Here is a 14,465-nt window from a genome sequence, read left to right on the forward strand (position 1 = left end):
CCTTGTTGACAGGGCCTCTCATCAACCTGTGCTAGTCAGACAGCAACAAGCAGGCACAGTGCCCAAAAAATAGATGCAGTGGTGTGCCCAATCATACATGCATTCTTTGAGGCTTTTTCCAAGATGGCGCAGCAGTAAAACATATTTGTTTTTGTCCAATTTCTTTTTAGTTTTTTGTTGTTGTATACATTTCATGATATTTCAATCTATTTTTTCAATTTTAGAATTATATATACCTTCCTGCAACCCACCTCACCCAATGTGGTACAGATCTGCTATTTTTTAGACCTTATAACTGGAACTTCCATCAGAAGCTAGCCAGCTAATGAGCTACTAGCTATTTAGTCATTGATAGCCACTGCTAGAGGTCTTTACCTTCAGCACGTACACCAGCCGCGATAGCCTGGTATTATACCTGCTAGTCTGAACAGCGCAATATCAGCTCTGAGCATATCAGACTGCTTTTTTCCCCCCACTACATCACCGGATTCCTGCCGCAAGCTCTGGACCATTACACCGGATCTTCGCAGCTAGCTAGCTGCTACCAAGTGGCTATTGTGGCTAACGTCCAGAAGCATGCAACAGCCTCAAGCATCACGACTGGTCTGCTGATCTGCTGACGTAATTCGGCCGATGTGCTCTCAACCAGCCTCTGCGTCGTGGATGTGGTGAAGATCCATCTGCTAGCCTCGGTCTGCTAGCTTCCTGAACACTGTCTCCCGCTCACCTAGCATAGTAATCGACTACCGAACGCCTCCCTGTTTCATTTACTGCTGCTCATTGGTCCTATGATCACTCGGCTACACAGCTGATGCCTGCTGGACTGTTCATTAACACAGTACTTCATTTTGTTTATCTGTCGGCCCCAGCCTCAAACTCAGGCCTTGTGTGTGGCTAACTGACCCTCTCTGCCCATTTATCGCCATCTACCCGTTGTTGTTGTCTTAGCTGTTTACTGTTGTCTGTCGTCTCACCCGTTGTTGTCTTAGCTCCCCCAATCAACACCTGGGATTGCTTTATGCCTCTCATTAATGTCAATATGCCTTGTATACTGTTATTTAGGGCAGCTCTCATTGTTTTATTCTACTGCGGAGCCCCTAGTCCTGCTCAACATGCCTCAGATAGCCCCATTGTCCCACCCCCACACATGCGGTGACTGCACCTAGCTTAACTAGCCTCTCCAGAGATGAAACCTCTCTCATCGTCACTCAATGCCTAGGTTTACCCCCACTGTACTCACCCTACCAAATCTTTACACTATGCCCTGAATCTATTCTACCACGCCCAGAAATCTGCTCCTTTTATTCTGTGTTCCTAAAGCACCAGACGACCAGTTCTTATAGCAATTAGCCATACCCTCAACCTACTCCTCCTCTGTTCCTCTTGTGATGTAGAGGTTAAGCCAGGCCCTGTGTGTCACCAGGCGCTCTCATTTGCAGACTTCGACAACCGTAAAAGCCTTGGATTCATGCATGTTAACATCAGAAGCCTCCTCTTTAAGTTTGCTTTATTCACTGCTTTAGCACACTTCGCCAACCCTGATGTCCTAGCCGTGTCTGAATCCTGGTTTAGGAAGGCCACCAAAAATCCAGAAATTTCCATCCCCAATTACAACATTTTCCATCAAGACAGAACTGCCAAAGGGGGCGGAATTGCAATGTACTGTAGAGATAGCCTGCTATCCAGGTCTATTCCCAAACAGTTCGAGCTTCTGCTTTTAAAGATCCATCTCTCCAAAAATAAGTCCCTCACTGTTGCTGCTTGTTATAGACCCCCATCAGCTCCCAGCTATGCCCTGGACACCATATGTGAATTGATTGCCCACCATCTATCGTCAGAGTTCGTACAGCTAGGTTACCTAAATTGGGATATGCTTAAACCTCTTAGAGCTACCCCCTACTTTTTTCAATTTCCGCCTGAAGACATACCCAAATCTAACAGCCTGTAGCTCAGGCACAGAACCAAGGATATGCATATTCTTGGTACCATTTGAAAGAAAACACTCTGAAGTTTGTGTAAATGTGAATTGAATGTAGGAGAATATAACAATAGGTCTGTTAACACAACAATAAAAAAATATATGTTTTTTTTCATTGTATCATCATCTTTAAAATGAACAAGATAAAGCAAACATTCAGATAGGATGATGGGGACAATTTCAGGGGAAAACATAAGAGGGCAACAGTACTTGTGCAAAGGTTCAGAAATCAAAGGTTCAGAACTTCCAAAATGAGTGTGCTACATGACATTTATCATGAAGTGACCCAGGTGTCCCACACAAGTAGCCCAAATGTACCCAAGTGGCCAAATTGGTGAAGTTATACATTTTGAATGGAATAACTATATACAAAATACCAAAATTGGTATTCTAACACACCCCCCCCCAAAATTGAGAAAAAATATATAAATTTACAAAATAACATTTTCAATATTTGGAAGATCTGCAGTCCTCTACACACAATATTATGCTGCTGATGCAGGTGCCATAGCACATCCATGCCTGCAGAAATACATTTGGGCAGATGAACACCACTTGTGGCAGGAGCTGGATGAACCAGCTTCAGTGGGGTATGGACACCTTGGCACTGGGGGCTCCCATTCAGAGTCAGTGTCACCGTGAAAGAAAATGTTCAGTTAGAATAGTTTCACATATGAGCCCTGTATCAACAGGTATAATAAACATATATATATATATATATATATATATATATATATATATATATATATATATATATATATATAGTACAGGGAACATAAGGTTGAATATATTATTATAGACCTGCTACATCTACTGTCTCATTTATATTATGACATTTCAGCTAGATCTACTGTCTTTATTATATTACAACAGACCAGCTGTATCTACTGTCTCCATTTCACTTTGGCATTGTTGTGGGCCTGCCCTCCCCTCAACAGCCTCAAATAGGCTATTTCATTTCACAAATAATATTTTATTTTTTATATTATATTATTTATAGCATGAGAAGAACTTACCAGTCCAAAACGATGTTCTCTCCGTTCAAAATATATTCCACCATTTGGGAATCGCTAAATGATTCGTCCTCGATTAATTTCTTCTAAAATTGTGTGTACATCTGTATATCTAGACTTAGATTTAGCTTTCCCTGACTTAGTCGCCATACTGATTGATATATAAACAGCTGAATATGCGCTTTACCAAAACAACTCTGTGCGCAACATGCGTTGCTCCTTACGGTATGAAACTTCCCAAATCCAGCTGATGTTCTGAAAGAGAAGCAGAATCTGGATCCCTACAAATCAGCTGGACTAGACAATCTGGACCCTCTCTTCCTAAAATTATCCACCGCCATTGTTGCAACCCCTATTACTAGTATGTTCAACCTGTTTCGTATCGTCTGAGATTCCTCTTCAAAGTTGGAGACACTATAGACCCAAACTGTTACAGACCTATATCCATCCTGCCCTTCCTTTCTAAAGTCTTTGAAAGCCAAGTGAAGAAACAGATCACAGACCATTTTGAATCCCACAGTACCTTCTCCGATATGCAATCAAGTTTCTGAGCTGGTCACGGGTCCACACAGCCACGCTCAAGGTCCTAAACGATATCATAACCGCCATCAATAAAAGACAGTACTGTGCAGCCGTCTTCATCGACCTGACCAAGGCTTTCGACTCTGCCAATCACCACATTCTTGTCACAGAGTTGTCCGGACCTCTATGGGGGTGTCACAGAGTTCAAGACTCTTTTCTCTGTATATGTCAATTATGTCGCTCTTGCTGCGGGTGATTCTTTGATGCACCTCTATGCAGACGACACCATTCTGTATATATCTGGCCCTTCTTTGGACACTGTGTTAACCTGTTTGGGATAGGAGGCAGCATTTTCACGCTTGGATGACAAGTGTGCCCAGCGTAAACTGCCTGCTACTCAGTCACAGAAGCTAATATATGCATATTATTAGTAGATTTGGATATAAAACACTCTGAAGTTTCTAAAACTGTTTGAATGATGTCTGGGAGTATAACAGAACTCATATGGCAGGCGAAAACCTGAGAAAATTCCAACCAGGAAGTGGGAAATCTGAGGTTTGTAGTTTTTCAACTCATTGCCAATCGAATATACCGTGTCTATGGGGTCATATTTCACTTCCCAAGGCTTCCCCTAGATGTCAACAGTCTTTAGAACCTTGTTTGAGGCTTCTACTGTGAAGGGGGAGAGAAGGAGAGCTGATTGAGTAAGAGGTCTGGCAGACTGGCATGAGCTGATCACGTGCATGTCCGTGAGAGATAGCTGCGTTCCATTGCATTTCTGAAGACAAAGGAATTCTCCCGTTGGAACATTATTGAAGATTTATGTTAAAAACATCCTAAAGATTGATTCTATACATCGTTTGACATGTTTCTACGAACTGTAATATAACTTTTTGAACTTTGTCTGAACTTTCACCTGGACTTGTCCGCGCCTCATGATTTTGGATTTGTGATCTAAACGCGTTAACAAAAGGAGGTATTTGGACATAAATGATGGACTTTATCGAACAAAACAAACATTTATTGTGGAACTGGGATTCCACAAGTGCATTCTGATGAAGATCATCAAAGGTAAGTGAATATTTATAACGCTATTTCTGACTTTTACGGACTCCACAACATGGCGGGTATCTGTATGGCTTGTTTTTGTGTCTGAGCGCTGTACTCAGATTATTGCATATTTGAAATATTGAGTGCATAGGTTTAGAGGGTCTACACCAGAAGGTATATAGTGTGTGCAATTAAGCTTGGAATATGCTGAGTGCAGGGAAAGTGATCACGTGGCAGGTATTGATAAGGGGAGAGAGCTGTGGATTAGTGATGAAGGGGGTCGAGGTCAGGTCATGTTAAGGGAGAAAGAACCGTTTATGGCCCGTATCACTTTGTTTCTTTACTGCTAGGCAGGAAACTATGTTTGTTCAGATGTGTAGGAGGAGACTCAGCCTAGGAGAAAGGGTTAAATATCAGTGCTTGTGTGAACAATGTCTTTGTCTAATGCAGCTGTATTGACCCTCTGGGAAAAATAAAGTTGGTTAAGCTTTCATATTGTCTGTTGAGTTTTTCCTCTGAAAATTAGAACCTAACAATGGTCTCTTAACAAAAACATCTGGACTCAACATGATGTTTTCACAAGACACATACAGTTATTTTATTGCCCTTACTAATTTGTAATCCAGAAAAACTCAAGCTAGATCTCCTTTATGTGTAAATAGGTTACTTTCATGCAGACCCTGTCTGTTTTAAACGCACTAGTACTTAAATGTCACTGTATTCCAACTAGTTGTTATTATAGTACATATGATGTAAGAGAAAAATTAAGCACAGAACAATCCCAAAATATAATACAATTACTAATGAAGTTGGTTATCATGACACCTCAAGGAACTGTCATTATTTTAAAAGTATTTTCTTACCTTTATTGTGATGTTCAAATCTTTGGTCCGCTTTGTGCTTTGTCTCTCCTCTCTCACTCCCCCTGTCGCTCCCCTCTCTCTTACACACACACACACACACACACACACACACACACACACACACACACACACACACACACACACACACACACACACACACACACACACACACACACACACACACACACACGTTCCCCATCCCGCCTCACATTCTTCTCTAGAACCCCTTTGCTTTCTGTCTAGAACCCCCTGTCACATGGCATTATGGTCACATGGTAAGGGGGTCTAAATCTAAACAGGCTGCATCTCCAAAATCATAACTATCATTAATTTCTGTACTCATCCATGCCTCCAGAAAACAGGTCCGCGAATTTGCAGAGCCACATTAATTTACAGAAATACTCATAATAAACGTTGATAAAAGATACAACTGTTATGCATGGAATTATAGATACACTTCTCCTTATATATATATATATGCCATATATGCCATTTAGCAGACGCTTTTATCCAAAGCGACTTACAGTCATGTGTGCATACATTCTACGTATGGGTGGTCCCGGGGATCGAACCCACTACCCTGGCGTTACAAACGCCATGCTCTACCAACTGAGCTACAGAAGGACCACAACCGCTGTGTCAGATTTTTAAAAAACTTTACGGAGAAAGCAAACCATGCAATAATAACAGCCTTTAGACAACAAAGCAGCCAAAAAGATACCCGCCATATTGGGTAGTCAACATTACTCAGAAATAGCATTTTAAATATTCACTTACCTTTGATGATCTTCATCAGAATGCACTCCTTGGAAACACAGTTCCACCATACCGAGGGTGTGGCACTCTGCCAGACCACTCACTCAAAGAGCCCTTATGAGCCCCTCCTTTAGAGTAGAATCCTCAAAACAGGTTCTAAATAGTGTTGACATCTAGTGGAAGCCCTGGGAAGTGAAACATAACTAATATCATTCTAACTTCAATGGGGGCTGAGTTGAAAGACTACAAACCTCAGATTTCCCACTTCCTGGTTGGATTTCAGGTTTTCGCCTGCCATATGAGTTCTGTTATACTTACAGACATCATTAAAACTGTTTTAGAAACGTCAGAGTGTTTTCTATCCAATATTAACAATAATATTCATATATTAGCATCTGGGACAGAGTAGGAGGCGTTCACTCTGGGCATGCTATTCATCCAAAAGTGAAAATACTGCCCCTATCCCAAAAAGATTAATGTGAGTCTGGAAGGAGAGTTTACAGTCTAGCCAGGCACCTAGGTATTTATAGTTGTCCACATATTCTAAGTCAGAAACGTCAGAACTGATGCTAGTCGGGCGGTAGCGATTGGTTGAAGTGCATGCATTTAAATTGACTAGTATTTAAGAACAGTTGGAGGCCACGGAAGGAGTGTTGTATGGCGTTGATGCTCGTTTGGAGGTTTGTCGGAACCCTCGACAACATCCGCTGAAAATGCAGAGCTCGAAATTCAAAATATTTTTATTTAATTAATATAAATATTTAACTTTCATACATTCACAAGTACAATACACCAAATTAAAACTGAACTTCTTGTTAATCTACCCTTCATGTCCGATTTCAAAATGGCTTTACAGCAAAAGCACACCATATGATTATGTTAGGTCAGAGCCTAGTCACAAAAACACATACAGCCATTTTCCAGCCAAAGAGAGGAGTCACAAAAAGCAGAAATAGAGATAAAATGAATCACTAACCTTTGATGATCTTCATCAGATGGCACTCATAGGACTTCATGTTACACAATACATGTATGGTTTGTTCGATAAAGTTCATATTTATATCCAAAAATCTCAGTTTACATTGGCTCGTTATGTTCAGTAATGTTGTGCCTCGAAAACGTTAGCCAGCTAGCTAACATTAGCCACCTAGATAGGAATTCTAACATATATGTTTTGTAAATTCGTAACATGTAATACGAAGTGTAAATAGTAATATATCACAAGAAATGGGTGATGGACCACAAATTAATACATATCATACTAAACGCAGTACCTTGGATTTACATACTGTGGTGTACAGCAGGTCAGCCACCAGGGGGAGACTCGCCGAGGCCTGGTAACAGATGGAGTATACATCACGAGGCGATGGCTCAATCTGCTGGACGTGCCAGGTCTCGACGGGCTCTCCAGCCAGAACTAATTGGGGCTGATTGGGAGCTGGTGAGTAATCAAGGGCGGATTGCTCACCAGCTGTGCAAGGCCCATAAAGCTGCCAAAATGGCAGCACACAGGAGGAATAGGGGAAGAAAGGACTCCCGTGGTATTGTTGACGGTTGCAGAAGTAAGAAGAGGGAGTTCAGTTTTTTGCCCGACAGGATACAACCAGACCCAGAATACCAGAAGACAGCATCCCGGAGAGGGTCTCATAGGGGAGACCTATCCTTTTCTTTTTTACCTATTATTTAAATAAACACCCTTGAAACTGAGCTAATCTTTCTCTGTCCATGTCTGATATGGGTAAACGTCTTGACCAAACCCACTGGTCTGCCACAATACAGAATAATACAAAATGCTCTGAGACCAGGTTGCAACTGTACACCTGGCCAAATCATCCTGCAGGTCAGCTGATGCAGGCAGGCAGTTCACAAGAATGCATTTTACCACACCAAGTGAGCTATGTGTTGCAATTGCAGTTCTTTGGCAAATCGTAGCTATTTGAGAAAGCTCCAGCTTAAATGTATAAATAAATTACTATGAAATGTACTCGATATACACGGAGTATACAACATATTAGGAACATTCCTTCCATGACATAGAAGGTAGCAGTGTGTGGGGAAAATCACTGGGGAAGCCAAGCCAGGAAAAAGCCATATTACAACCTACAGTGTCTTTAGAAAGTATCCATACCCCCTTCCACAGTTTGTTGTGTTACAGCCTGAATTCAAAATGAATCAAATACATTTTTCCCTCAACCATCTACACACAATACCCCATAATGACAGTGAAAACATGTTTTTAGAAATTTGTACAAATGTATTGAAAAGTAAGTATGGAAACAACCCTGAGTCAATACATATTAGAATCACCTTTGGCAGCGATAACAGCTGTGAGTATTTCTGGCTAAGTCTCTAAGAGCTTTCCACACCTGGATTGTGCAACATTTGCAAATTATTATTTTCAAAATTCTACAAGCTCTGTCAAATTGATTGTTGATCATTGATATACAACCATTTTCAAGTCTTGCCATAGATTTTCAAGCAGATTTAAGTCAAACTAACTCGGCCACTCAGGAACATTCCCTGTCTTTTTGGTAACCAACTCCAGTGGAGATTTGTGTTTCAGGTTATTGTCCTGCTGAAAGGTGAATTCATCTCCCAGCGTCTAGTGGAAAGCAGACTAACCAGGTTTTCCTCTAGAATTTTCCCTGTGCTTAATCCTGAACATCTCCCGAGTCCTTAATGATTACAAGCATACCCATAACATGATGCAGCCACCAGTATGCTTGAAAATATGGAGAATGGTACTCAGTAATGTGTTTTATTGGATTTGCCACAAACATAACACTTTGTATTTAGGACAAAAAGTTAATTGCTTTGCGAAATGTTTTGCAGTATTACTTTAGTGCCTTGTTGCAAACAGGATGCATGTTCTGGAATATTTTTTAATCGGTACAGGCTTCTTTTCACTCTGTCAATTTGGTTAGTACTGTCGCGTAACTACAATGTTGTTGATCGAACATCAGTTTTCTCCTATCACAGCCATTAAACTCTAACTGTTTTAAAGTCACCATTGGCCTCATGGTGAAATCCCTGAGCAGTTTCTTTCCTCTTCGGCAACTGAGTTGATTCCACACCTCTGGTGAATACTTTATAAAGGCACTGTATGTGTTATGATAATTGCATTGTAGTTCATATGCCTTGCAACTGTGATATATAGGCATAATGCCGAGACAATAAGACACAGTTGCAACCACACCTTAATTTAATCACAAAACCGTCCACGAAGCATACTGCATGTAACAAGCAGTTACATGACCTACAGCATGGTCAAGCAAGTTAATGTTTCCGACATTTTTGGACTACTAAACAACTATTGACTTTGAACCACGCAGAGTTACCTACCGCATGTCGCGAAGAAAACAGTTACTGCCTCCACTATTCCAGCACCATTTCCACTTCAACAACATCAAACCTCCTATCCTTAGTCTAGTACAGTGACAACTAAAAGATACCAAAAACAGTTTATTCCAATCAATATAAGCTAAATATGTGGCTCTCAATGGTTCTGATTTGTGTGTGTGTGTGTGTGTGTGTGTGTGTGTGTGTGTGTGTGTGTGTGTGTGTGTGTGTGTGTGTGTGTGTGTGTGTGTGTGTGTGTGTGTGTGTGTGTGTGTGTGTGTGTGTGTGTGTGTGTGTGTGTGTGTGTGTGTGTGTGTGTGTGTGTGTGTGTGTAAATAGAAAAAACATGTTGACTCACCCTACTTGTTGAGAAATGGTAATGGCATCCTCCTGTCTTTCATGCAGTGGTGTGTATTCATGGATGCCTAGGCAACACAGGCTTTCCCAAGCAAAAATATGAAAAGATACAAAATTATCTTTCGTCTCTCTCTGTGTTTCATAAATTTCCTTCAATTCGATTGTATCTCACAAGAGAAAGCATCCGACGAAACAACTACTGTCTCAATATGTGGAACTTATCTATCTGATGCTGTTTGGTCAAAAAGAGTATGACATGGTTGCTGCACCTAGTATTGAATGCAAGGGAAGCCAGCAAGCATTTGGCCTCCCTTGATAAAAGAATAACAAATAATAGCCAATCAGTGTTGAGCTAAACTGATGAGCTCAGCTGTGAATGGTCCTGGTGCACCAAAATAAAATGTAAAGGATTGTTAGTTTGGATTTGGCATCAGACCAAACTTGAATTGTTGCATGTTGTTGTCCTCCGGTGGCTAGCTAGGTAGCTAAAACTGTCCCTTTCCTAAAATAGCCACGGATGGAGATAGGGAGTTAGACTTGTGGTTTTACTTAATTCTCCCTACTGGCCAATGATTATAACAGCGATTCTGATCCAACCATAAATTCATACAATGTGCCCCCGGCCTGAGAGGATGGAAATTCAATACGTAGCAAATGTTAACTAGCTAACATAGTTATATATTTTTCTTGTACTTTATGCTATTTGCCTCATGACTCCTTGCGTGCTTTGTTGACTATTAACTTGCTTGTTTACCTAATCATGGGACAGACTGTTTGTTCCCATACTCGGGACTCCCATCATATTCTAACCACCTCTCGCCGGCTTTGTATTCATGTTACCTGATGAAATTGCTGTACAATATGATATTGTTGCCATCTAATGCACATTCAAATGTCATAAATCAACACTGCAGAGCTCTTCCTGTCCTCTGCTGTGCCCTGATTGTATTACTGCTGATGATATCTGGAAATGTGCAAATACACCCTGGCACATCTACTGTTGCTAACCCCAAATCTGACTTGTGCTCTGATGTCTGCTTCACTGATTTCTGCTCTCGTAAAAGCCTGGGTTTTCTGCATGTTAACACTAGAAGCTTATTACCTAAAATCAATCCATTGAAAGTGTGGATTCACAGCTCCATTCCAGAAGTGTTGGTCATTACTGAGACATGGTTAAGAAAGAGTGTTTTGAACACTGATGTTAACCTTTCTGGTTATAACCTTTTTTCGGCAAGACAGATCTTCCAAAGGTGGTGGAGTGGCAATCTTTACCAAGGAACACCTTCAGTGCTTGGTTGTCTCCACCAAGTCTGTCCTCAAACATTTTGATTTGCTGGTTTTAAGCATTAAACTTTCAAATAGATATTTGTTGACTGTCGCTGGGTGTTATCGTCCACCATTAGCGCCGGCCTGTATCCTAAATGCCCTAAGATCTCTCCTAGCCCCTTACACTGAGTCTAAATGTGTCCTGCTAGGTGACCTAAACTGGGACATGCTTAAACAACCTGACCAAGTCCTAAAGCAATGGGACTCCCCAAATCTCTCAGATTATCACCAATCCCACAAGGTATGACTCCAAACACCCAGAAAAGATATAATCCTGATAGGTATCAGTCTGATGTTTTCTGTAATGACCTAAGTGATCACTGTTTTATAGCATGTCTTCGTAATGGCTGCTCAGTGAAACAACCTGTCCAGATTTGTCAAACACTTGCGAAAATTTTTTATTGAGCAAGCCTTCCTTCATGAACTGGCCTCTGTAAAATGTTGTAGAATCAGCTTGATCCCCTCTGTCGAAGACAGTTAGACCCTCTTTTTTAATATTTTCAGTGGTATTGTTAAATACGACCCATAAAGAAAATTAGAATTAAAAACAGGTTCAGCCCCTGGTTCAACAATGATCTGGTAGAGTTACTCCACCTCGAGAATTCCATTTGGCAAACGGCTTGGCACACGCATACTCAGGCTATCCGGCATTCAGGCTATCCGGAAGGCCAAAGTTAGTTATTTTAAGGGGCAGTTCACTCTCTCTGGATCTAACCCAAAGATGTTCTGGAAAATGGTTAAAGACCTGGAGAATAAACCGTCCTCCTCATAGCTGCCCATGTCCCTTAATGTGGATAATGTGGTTGTTACTGACAAGATGCACATGGCTGAGCTCTTTAAATCACCGCTTCATTAAGTCAGGATTCCTATTTGACTCAGCCATGCCTCCTTGCCCATCCAACATTTCCTCATCTCCCACCCTTTCTAAAGTGGCTAGCCCGAACGCTACTCCCTCTTTTTCCACTGCCCCACTACAAAGTTTCTCCCTGCAGGCGGTCACTGAGTCTGAGGTGCTAAAGGAGCTCCTTAAACTTGACCCAAAAAACATTAGGGTCAGATGGTTAAGACCCTTCTTTAAGGTTCCTGCCCATATCATCGCCAAGCCTTTCTCTGACCTTTTTAATCCGTCTCTCCTTTCTGGGGAGGTTCCCATTGCTTGAAATGCAGCCACGGTGTGTCCATTACTTGGGAGATCGAGCTGATCCCAACTGTTATATCCCAATTTCTATTTTGCCCTGTTTATCAAAAGTGTTGGAAAAACTTGTCAATGATCAACTGACTTGGTTTCTTGATGTCTATAGTATTCTCTCTGGTATGAAATCTGGTTTCCGCTCAGGTTATGGATGTGTCACTGCAACCTTAAAGGTCCTATATGATGTCACCATTGCCCTTGATTCTAAGCAATGTTGTGCTGCTATTTTTATTGACTTGGCCAAAGCTTGTGATACGGTAGACCAGGGATGGGCAACTCCAGTCCTTGGGGGCCTGATTGGTGTCACACTGTCTCCATCCCTAGCAACCACAGCTGATTAATTAAATTGATCATGATTAGGTGATTATTGGAGTCAGCTGTGTTAGCTTGGGCTGAGGCAAAACTGTGACACCAATCAGGCCCTCGAGAACTGGAATTGCCCAACCCTGCGGTAGACCATTTAATTCTTGTGGGCCGGCTAAGGAGTCTCTGAGGGGTCTTTAGCCTGGTTTGCTAACTACCTCTCTCAAAGAGTGTGGTGTATAGAATCAGAACATCTGCTGTCTCAGCCACTGACTGTCACCAAGGGAGTGCCCCAAGGCTCGATCCTAGGCCTCACGCCCTTCTCAATTTACAGAAACCCTAGACCCACTCCAATTTGCATACCGCCCAGACAGATCCACAGATGATACAATCTCTATTGCACTCCACACTGCCCTTTCCCAACCTGGACAAAAGGAACACATATGTGAGGATGCTGTTAAGTGACTACAGCTCAGCGTTCAACACCATAGTACCCTCAAAGCTCATCACTAAGCTTAGGATCCTGGGACTAAACACCTCCCTCTGCAACTGGATCCTGGACTTCCTGACAGGCCGCCCCCAGGTGGTGAGGGTAGGTAGCAACACATCTGCCACGCTGATCTCAACACTGGAGCTCCCCAACGGTGCGTGCTCAGTCCCGTCTTGTACTCCCTGTTCACCCACGACTGCATGGCCTGGCACGACTCCAACACCATCATTAATTTAGCAGGCAACACAACAGTGGTAGGCCTGATCACCGACAACGACGAGACAGCTTATAGGGAGGAGGTCAGAGACCTGGCCGGGTGGTGCCAGAATAACAACCTATCCCTCAACGTAACCAAGACAAAGGAGATGATTGTGGACTACAGGAAAAGGAGCACCGAGCACGTCCCCATTCTCATCGATGGGGCTGTGGAGCAGGTTGAGAGCTTCAAATTCCTTGGTGTCCACATCAACAACTAACTAGATGGTCCAAACACACCAAGACAGTTGTGAAGAGGGCACGACAAAGCCTATTCCCCCTCAGGAAACTAAAAAGATTTGGCATGGGTCCTGAGATCCTCAAAAGGTTCTACAGCTGCAACATCGAGAGCATCCTGACCGGTTGCATCACTGCCTGGTATGGCAATTGCTAGGCCTCCGACCGCAAGGCACTTCAGAGGGTAGTGCGTATGGCCCAGTACATCACTGGCGTAAAGCTGCCTGCCATCCAGGACGTCTACACCAGGCAGTGTCAGAGGGAGGCCCTAAAAATTGTCAAAGACCCCAGCCACCCCATTCAGATTGTTCTCTCTACTCCCGCATGGCAAGCAGTACCGGAGTGCCAAGTCTAGGACAAAAAGGCTTCTCAACCGTTTTTACTCCCAAGCCAGAAGACTCCTGAACAGGTAACCAAATGGTTACCTGGACTATTTGCATTGTGTGCCCCACGCCAACCCCTTATACACTGCTGCTACTCTCTGTTTATCTTATATGCATAGTCACTTTAACTATACATTCATGTACATACTACCTAAATTGGCCCGACCAACCAGTGCTCCCACACATTGTCTAACCGGGCTATTTGCATTGTGTTCCACCACCCGCCAACCCCTCTTTTTACGCTTCTGCTACTCTCTGTTCATCACTTTAACGATACCTGCATGTACATACTACCTCAATAAGCCCGACTAACAGGTGTCTGTATATAGCCTTGCTACTCTTTTTTTCAAATGTATTTTTACTGTTGTTTTATTTCTTTACTTACCTACACACACACCTTT

The sequence above is a fragment of the Oncorhynchus gorbuscha genome, linkage group LG10 (genome assembly GCF_021184085.1).
Source record: "Oncorhynchus gorbuscha isolate QuinsamMale2020 ecotype Even-year linkage group LG10, OgorEven_v1.0, whole genome shotgun sequence".
Classification (NCBI taxonomy): Eukaryota; Metazoa; Chordata; class Actinopteri; order Salmoniformes; family Salmonidae; genus Oncorhynchus; species Oncorhynchus gorbuscha.